The sequence below is a fragment of the Paramisgurnus dabryanus genome, chromosome 19 (genome assembly GCF_030506205.2).
Source record: "Paramisgurnus dabryanus chromosome 19, PD_genome_1.1, whole genome shotgun sequence".
In the NCBI taxonomy this organism is placed as follows: domain Eukaryota; kingdom Metazoa; phylum Chordata; class Actinopteri; order Cypriniformes; family Cobitidae; genus Paramisgurnus; species Paramisgurnus dabryanus.
In genome coordinates, this window is record NC_133355.1 from 9,656,722 (window position 1) to 9,662,626 (window position 5,905).

Here is a 5,905-nt window from a genome sequence, read left to right on the forward strand (position 1 = left end):
TGATATTCAGTGTTCTCCTCTACATCTACTCATGTAAAGCTGCTTTGCAACAATTAACAATTGTGAAAAGCACTATATAAATAAAATTGAATTGAATTAAATTTAATTGAATAAAGCTAACATAATTTAGCATAAAGCTAACATGATTTAGCATAAAGTTAGCATGAAGCTAACTTTACGTTGTTCTGATGCAGAGATATAAGGCTTTGTTTATTCTGTTGCTAGGGTAGTAAGTTTGTTTCATTTTATTTTCTCCCATTGCTTGGGCTTGAACTGCGCGTGGGCCCCTGGGCACGTGCCCATAATGCCCATTGGATAATCCGGCCCTGATGCAAAGATATCCATCTGGGCATTTTATAATGGCAGTCCATGGGAGATGTTTCTAGGGTGCCCAAAATGGTTGCTAGGGGAGTAGCTTAATAGCTTTGGAGAGATCATGAAAGACTGATTGGATGCCTGAGTAAAATGAGCCCACCTCCTTTTCTCTACGACACTTTAAAGCAAAGATATCCCATTTCAAATGTTTTTATTCCCTTATATGGGTGTGTTTTTCCTGCCCTATTATAAGTCAATGTGGAAATTTGGGTGCCTCTTACACCGCAGGGGTACAGCTTACACCCCACTGTGATGTATGTTCTTACACAGCCTGCCAGCCTCTTCAACTGTGATAACCCACAAGTTTCTACAAATTTCTCGTTCGCAGCTATGATCCGTCAAAGTTTGTCGTAATGTTAAGTCATTGGAAATTTTGGTGTGTTTGATCACCCCGTTTAGGAATTCGGTAAGTCCCATCAGTTGGAAAAGTCATAACATAAATCTACGGACCAGTCTTAAAAGTTCTGTAAAGTTTGGTGGATCGCGCTGCGCCGAAAGCACACCTTTCATTGACGCAATGACGTGCACTTGCAAGCCTGTTCCATTTACGTGTTCTCCAAATGATTAAGAGGAGCCTCGCCTCGCCTCTGAAGGAAGTGACTTGTAAGGACTAGTCCTGGAAGTATCCTTGACATTGATAAACGGCCTATATATGGACATGATCTCGTATATAAAGCAGCAAATTTAAATAGAAAAGCATCACAGTCCGGAGATACTTGTGCAGGTGTATTTCGTCTTTGGTAAGAACAATTTTACATTTTGAAATTTTTTAAAGATAAGATGTTAGGGTTGTCACAATATCAGATTTTATGTACAAGATTGTCGTGGCAAAAGGAATTAATTATTTACAACAATATTACGAATTAAATAAAACTTATTGTAAGTCACATTTAATTTTGTTTATTATGTGCTTTGTATTTTTTGTTCAATATATCACACTAAAATACAATTGTAGGACAACCGAGAAACAGTTTTGTAATCCATCGTGGTTCTCGAAGCAAAACTTTGTAAAAACAGGTTTAAAATTGTCACCTACCGTTCACTGTTAGAAATAAAGGTACAAAACTGTACCTTTTCTGTCACTGGGGCTGTACTCAAAAAGTATAGCTTTGCACCTAATGATTTCATTGTAGTACCTCAGAGGTACATATTGGGACCAAACAGAGCTTATTATACCTCAAAAATACATAATAGTATTTCAAATGTACATATTGGTATATGTTTACATATCTGTACCTAATGGTCCATACAATTACCTTCTTAAAAGGTGCTGCCCCACTGACAGCTAGGGTACATATTTTGACTTTTTCTAACAATGTAGGTCCTAAAGGTATCCAAAATTCTTTTTTGTATTCATGGAAAGGTACCAAACGGAAACTTAGGGTACAGCCCCAGTGACAGAAAAGGTACAGTTTTGTACCTTTATTTCTGACAGTATTTAAGCGTTACTTAAATAAGACGCTAATTATCATTCACACATTTACGGAAATGTGTCAAATGAAATCAGTAATTACAGTTAATATCAGGATTATTATATTTATCCTACTGTATATGTATTTCTGTCTCACTTTCTCAGGTCTGCAGATCTCATTTATTGCTCACTGTCAATTCACAATTCACAATGCAAAAAACAACCCGAAAGCACAAATTATTCTGTTCTGGGCCAATGGGGAACAAATCTGTTAACAAACTTCCTGGAATTGGTCCTGTGTTGGCTGAACGACTTGAAAAGATTGGAATAAGAAGAGCAAATGAGGTCCTGGGTCATTTCCTGGTCTTGCAGTCGGATGAGTGGAAGTTTAAGGACTGGCTTAGAGACTCATGTGGAGCTAATGCAAAGTATCAAAGTGATTGTTACAACTGCCTGAAGGAATGGACAGATAATTTTTTGTAAAGTTGATAAAACTGGTTGCCTTGTTGCACTCATATTACGTATGTTAATGTCATTTATATAGCCTTCTGCAACAGCAAGGTATAGTACAACAGTTGAAAAGAATGGGTCTTATAAATGTGTCTTTATCTTTACTGCATCTTGCTTTAGTTAAGAAAGCTGTTTATGTCACATAATAAGTACAAATAATGCATTACAGTGCAAAACTATTTGTATTCTTATGTTGTTTATTTATTTATTACAATTTTTAGAAATACAAAAAAATGCTAAATTAATATGCCATTAGTAAATTCAAGCTCATATAAAGCTTGAAATGTTGAGTTTGTGGTAAGGCATAGCAGTGGTATATAGAATAAAAATTAGATAAAATGTTGACATCTTTTTCATAATGGTGATTTTAATGCTTTTATCAGCCACAAAGTAATTCAGTTACCTTCATTTAGGACCATATTTGGGCCTGGTTTCACAGTCAAGGCTTAGCTGAAGCCAGGACTACGCCTTTGTTAAAATAAGTAAGCATTTCTTAAAAACATGCCTTAAAAATATCATAACTGGTGTGTATCTTGAAACAAATGAGTGGCTTATTTTTAGATATGTAAGTGCAAGTTATTTTTAGTTAAGACAGCATGTGTTCTAATCTAGGACAAGTATTACGCCTTGTCTGTTAATATTAAATAAAACCCAAACAATTAAATGTGATTTATTCAATATATGTCTTCCTCTTCCAAATGCTTTGGTTTCCACAAATCGCCAAATGACGGCGTGACTCCCTGCTCATAAATCACGGTCTTTGCATAGGCCCACTGTCTGTCTCTAACTGTCTTTTACCACATGGTTTAACATACAAAAGTAATAAAATATATTTGAACTTTTATTGGATTTAGTATATTTTGTTTTACACAAGGATTTTCCATCACTTAAAACAAATTTACCATATTATTATTTGTATCAGTCCTTCAGCATTTGTTAATTAATGGGCGTCACCCAATCCTTTAGTAAAGTTTCATTTCTCCAGAAGACAACTGAGAACCTGAACAATACAGTAATGCTGAATAGAAATGACTATGAAGTGAAAGTAGTGTATGCTGCTTTTTAATTCAGAGAAGATTCTTTTTTCTTTTAAACAAATATTGAAATAAAATGTAAAGGCCAATGTAGTTTTTTTAACATAGACTCTAAAACATCACACAAATATCAATTTAAATGTTTATAATTTTCTCACTTTTTGTCAGTATGCGTTTAGTTTGGATAAAGGTAATTCAGCACATCTTTTTGGGTGGTTTTGGGATATTAGCTTAAGCAAGGACTAGGCCTTAGTTTAATTAGGAAATATAAGTTTAAACAAACATGTCTTACTAAAAACATTACTTCTCTTCAAGCATGTGAAAAAATAGGTCAGATGGCATAATACCCCTCCTTAATCTGCACAATGGTACTGACATTTAGTGCAGAGATAAGCTCATTTGCATTTAAAAGGACACACAAAAATGGCACAAAGTTGGGTGAGGCCAAACCATTTGGTTAAGTTTCATTTCCCTAAGACATCTTTAAAAGGTGAAGTTTCAGGTAAAATCCTCACTTAGATTGAATTGAACAAGAGGTAGGTCATACTTTATTATTTGTGTTTAAATTTAAAGGAATTTAAAGGAAGTGTTTGTGTGTTGGTAAACATTGATAAATAGATGTGCTAACAGAAATTAAATGTTAAAACTAAATCTCAGAATGTTATACAAACTTAGCCTTTTCTGGCTATATTTCTGCCTTTTATGTACAAGATTGTCGTGGCAAAAGGAATTCATTATTTACAACAATATTACGAATTAAATAAAACTTATTGGATATCACATTTAATTTTGTTTATTATGTGCTTTGTCTTTTTTGGTCAATATATCACACTAAAATAAAACAGAGAAACAGTTTTGTTACCCGTCGTGGTTCTCAAAGCAAAACTTTGTGCAGGTATAGAATTGTCACCTATTGTTAAGCGTTACTTAAATAAGACGCTAGTTTATCATTCACGCATTTACGGTAATGTGTGCCGTATTAACATTAAATCAGTAATTACAGTTAATATCAGGATTATTTAATGTATATGTATTTCTGTCTCACTTTCTCAGGTCTGCGGATCTTATTTATTGCTCACTGTCAATTCACAATTAGCAGCAATGACGACATCCCAAAAGCACAGATCATTCTGTTCTGAGACAATGGGGAACAAATCTGTTAACACACTTCCTGGAATTGGTCCTGTGTTTGCTGAACGACTTGAAATGACTGGAATAAGAACAGCAAATGAGGTCCTGGGTCGTTTCCTGGTGTTGCAGTCGGATGAGGGGAAGTTTAAGAGCTGGCTAAGAGACTCATGTGGGGCAAATGCAAAGCATCAACGTGATTGTTATAACAGTCTGAAGGAATGGACAGATCAGTTTTTGTAAAGTCGACAAAACTGGTTGCCTTGTTGCACTCATATTACTTATGTTAATGTCATTTATATAGCCTTCTGCAACAGCAAGGTATAGTACAACAGTTGAAAAGAATGGGTCTTATAAATGTGTCTTTATCTTTACTGCATCTTGCTTTAGTTAAGAAAGCTGTTTCTGTCAAATAATGAGTACAAATAATGCATTACAGTGCAAAACAATATGCCACACTGTAAAAAATAAATTGTTGGCTCAATGAATTATTTTTTAGTAACTAGTTCCACAGAAATTTTACGTTCACTCAATTTCTGTCTCCAAAGTGTTACCTGGATTGATGTTTTTTAGTTGGCCCAAATTTGACTCAAATATAAAAAAGTATGTCGGCTCAATTAGCTTTATAGTTCATTCAACTAAAATGTTTTAATCAGTTGAATCTTTAAAAACTTACAGCAAAGACTCTGTCAATTAAAATTTAAGTATTCACTCAATGTTTTATGTGTTACTTCAATTAATATTTATTATTTGGGATTTTTTTAATAACATTTTTAAATTATTTATCAAATAATTTATGCTGGTGTTGTAAACAAAATAATTAACTTCAGTCACATAAAAACAAAAGCTTTTTATTCACTTATCATACAGACTGAACATACAGAATTAAGTCTTCTTTAAATAGAGGGCATAAAACAGTCCAAAAAGCCTCCAAAGTCAGTCAGAACATCACCAGGGCCATTTAGGAGACTTTCTTCAGCCAGTCCAAGCGGAGACTGTCTCGCTATGTATCCTTCTGGTCTGCATCTTACATCATCTCCGCTCTGGTTTGATAAACAGAGGAATATAAACACACACACATACATAAATAACATGTTTAATATAATAAAGTTTGACGGTGAAAGACTTTATTCCCTAAATAATGTTAATGTTAGGCCAAATTTCCCTCAGACATCACACATAATTAAACACTATTGGGCGGTTTTCTCGGACAGGGCTTTTCACTGACTGAAATAACTTACTGACATCTCTTAACATATGAGTGCTATTGTTTTGTCTCAAAATGCACGCCAGTATTGTATTATATAAGGTTTGTTTGTAAAAATGTCCCAATTATAATAAAGACCGAGTTCTAAACTTTGTCCGGTAAACCAACCCTATATCCAGGCTTTTTATCTTAACTAAAATAGCTCCACTTTACTTCGGTCACGTAACATAACACACTTCT

At 34.2% G+C, this 5,905-nt stretch overlaps 2 pseudogenes; both read left to right on the forward strand.

Annotated features, from left to right (window-relative positions):
* Positions 1-1,996: 1,996 nt before the first annotated feature.
* On the forward strand, positions 1,997-2,473 carry LOC135771873 (barrier-to-autointegration factor pseudogene; annotated as a pseudogene).
* Positions 2,474-2,540: 67 nt separating this feature from the next.
* Positions 2,541-4,909, forward strand: LOC135777807 (barrier-to-autointegration factor pseudogene; annotated as a pseudogene).
* The last annotated feature ends 996 nt before the right edge of the window (positions 4,910-5,905 follow it).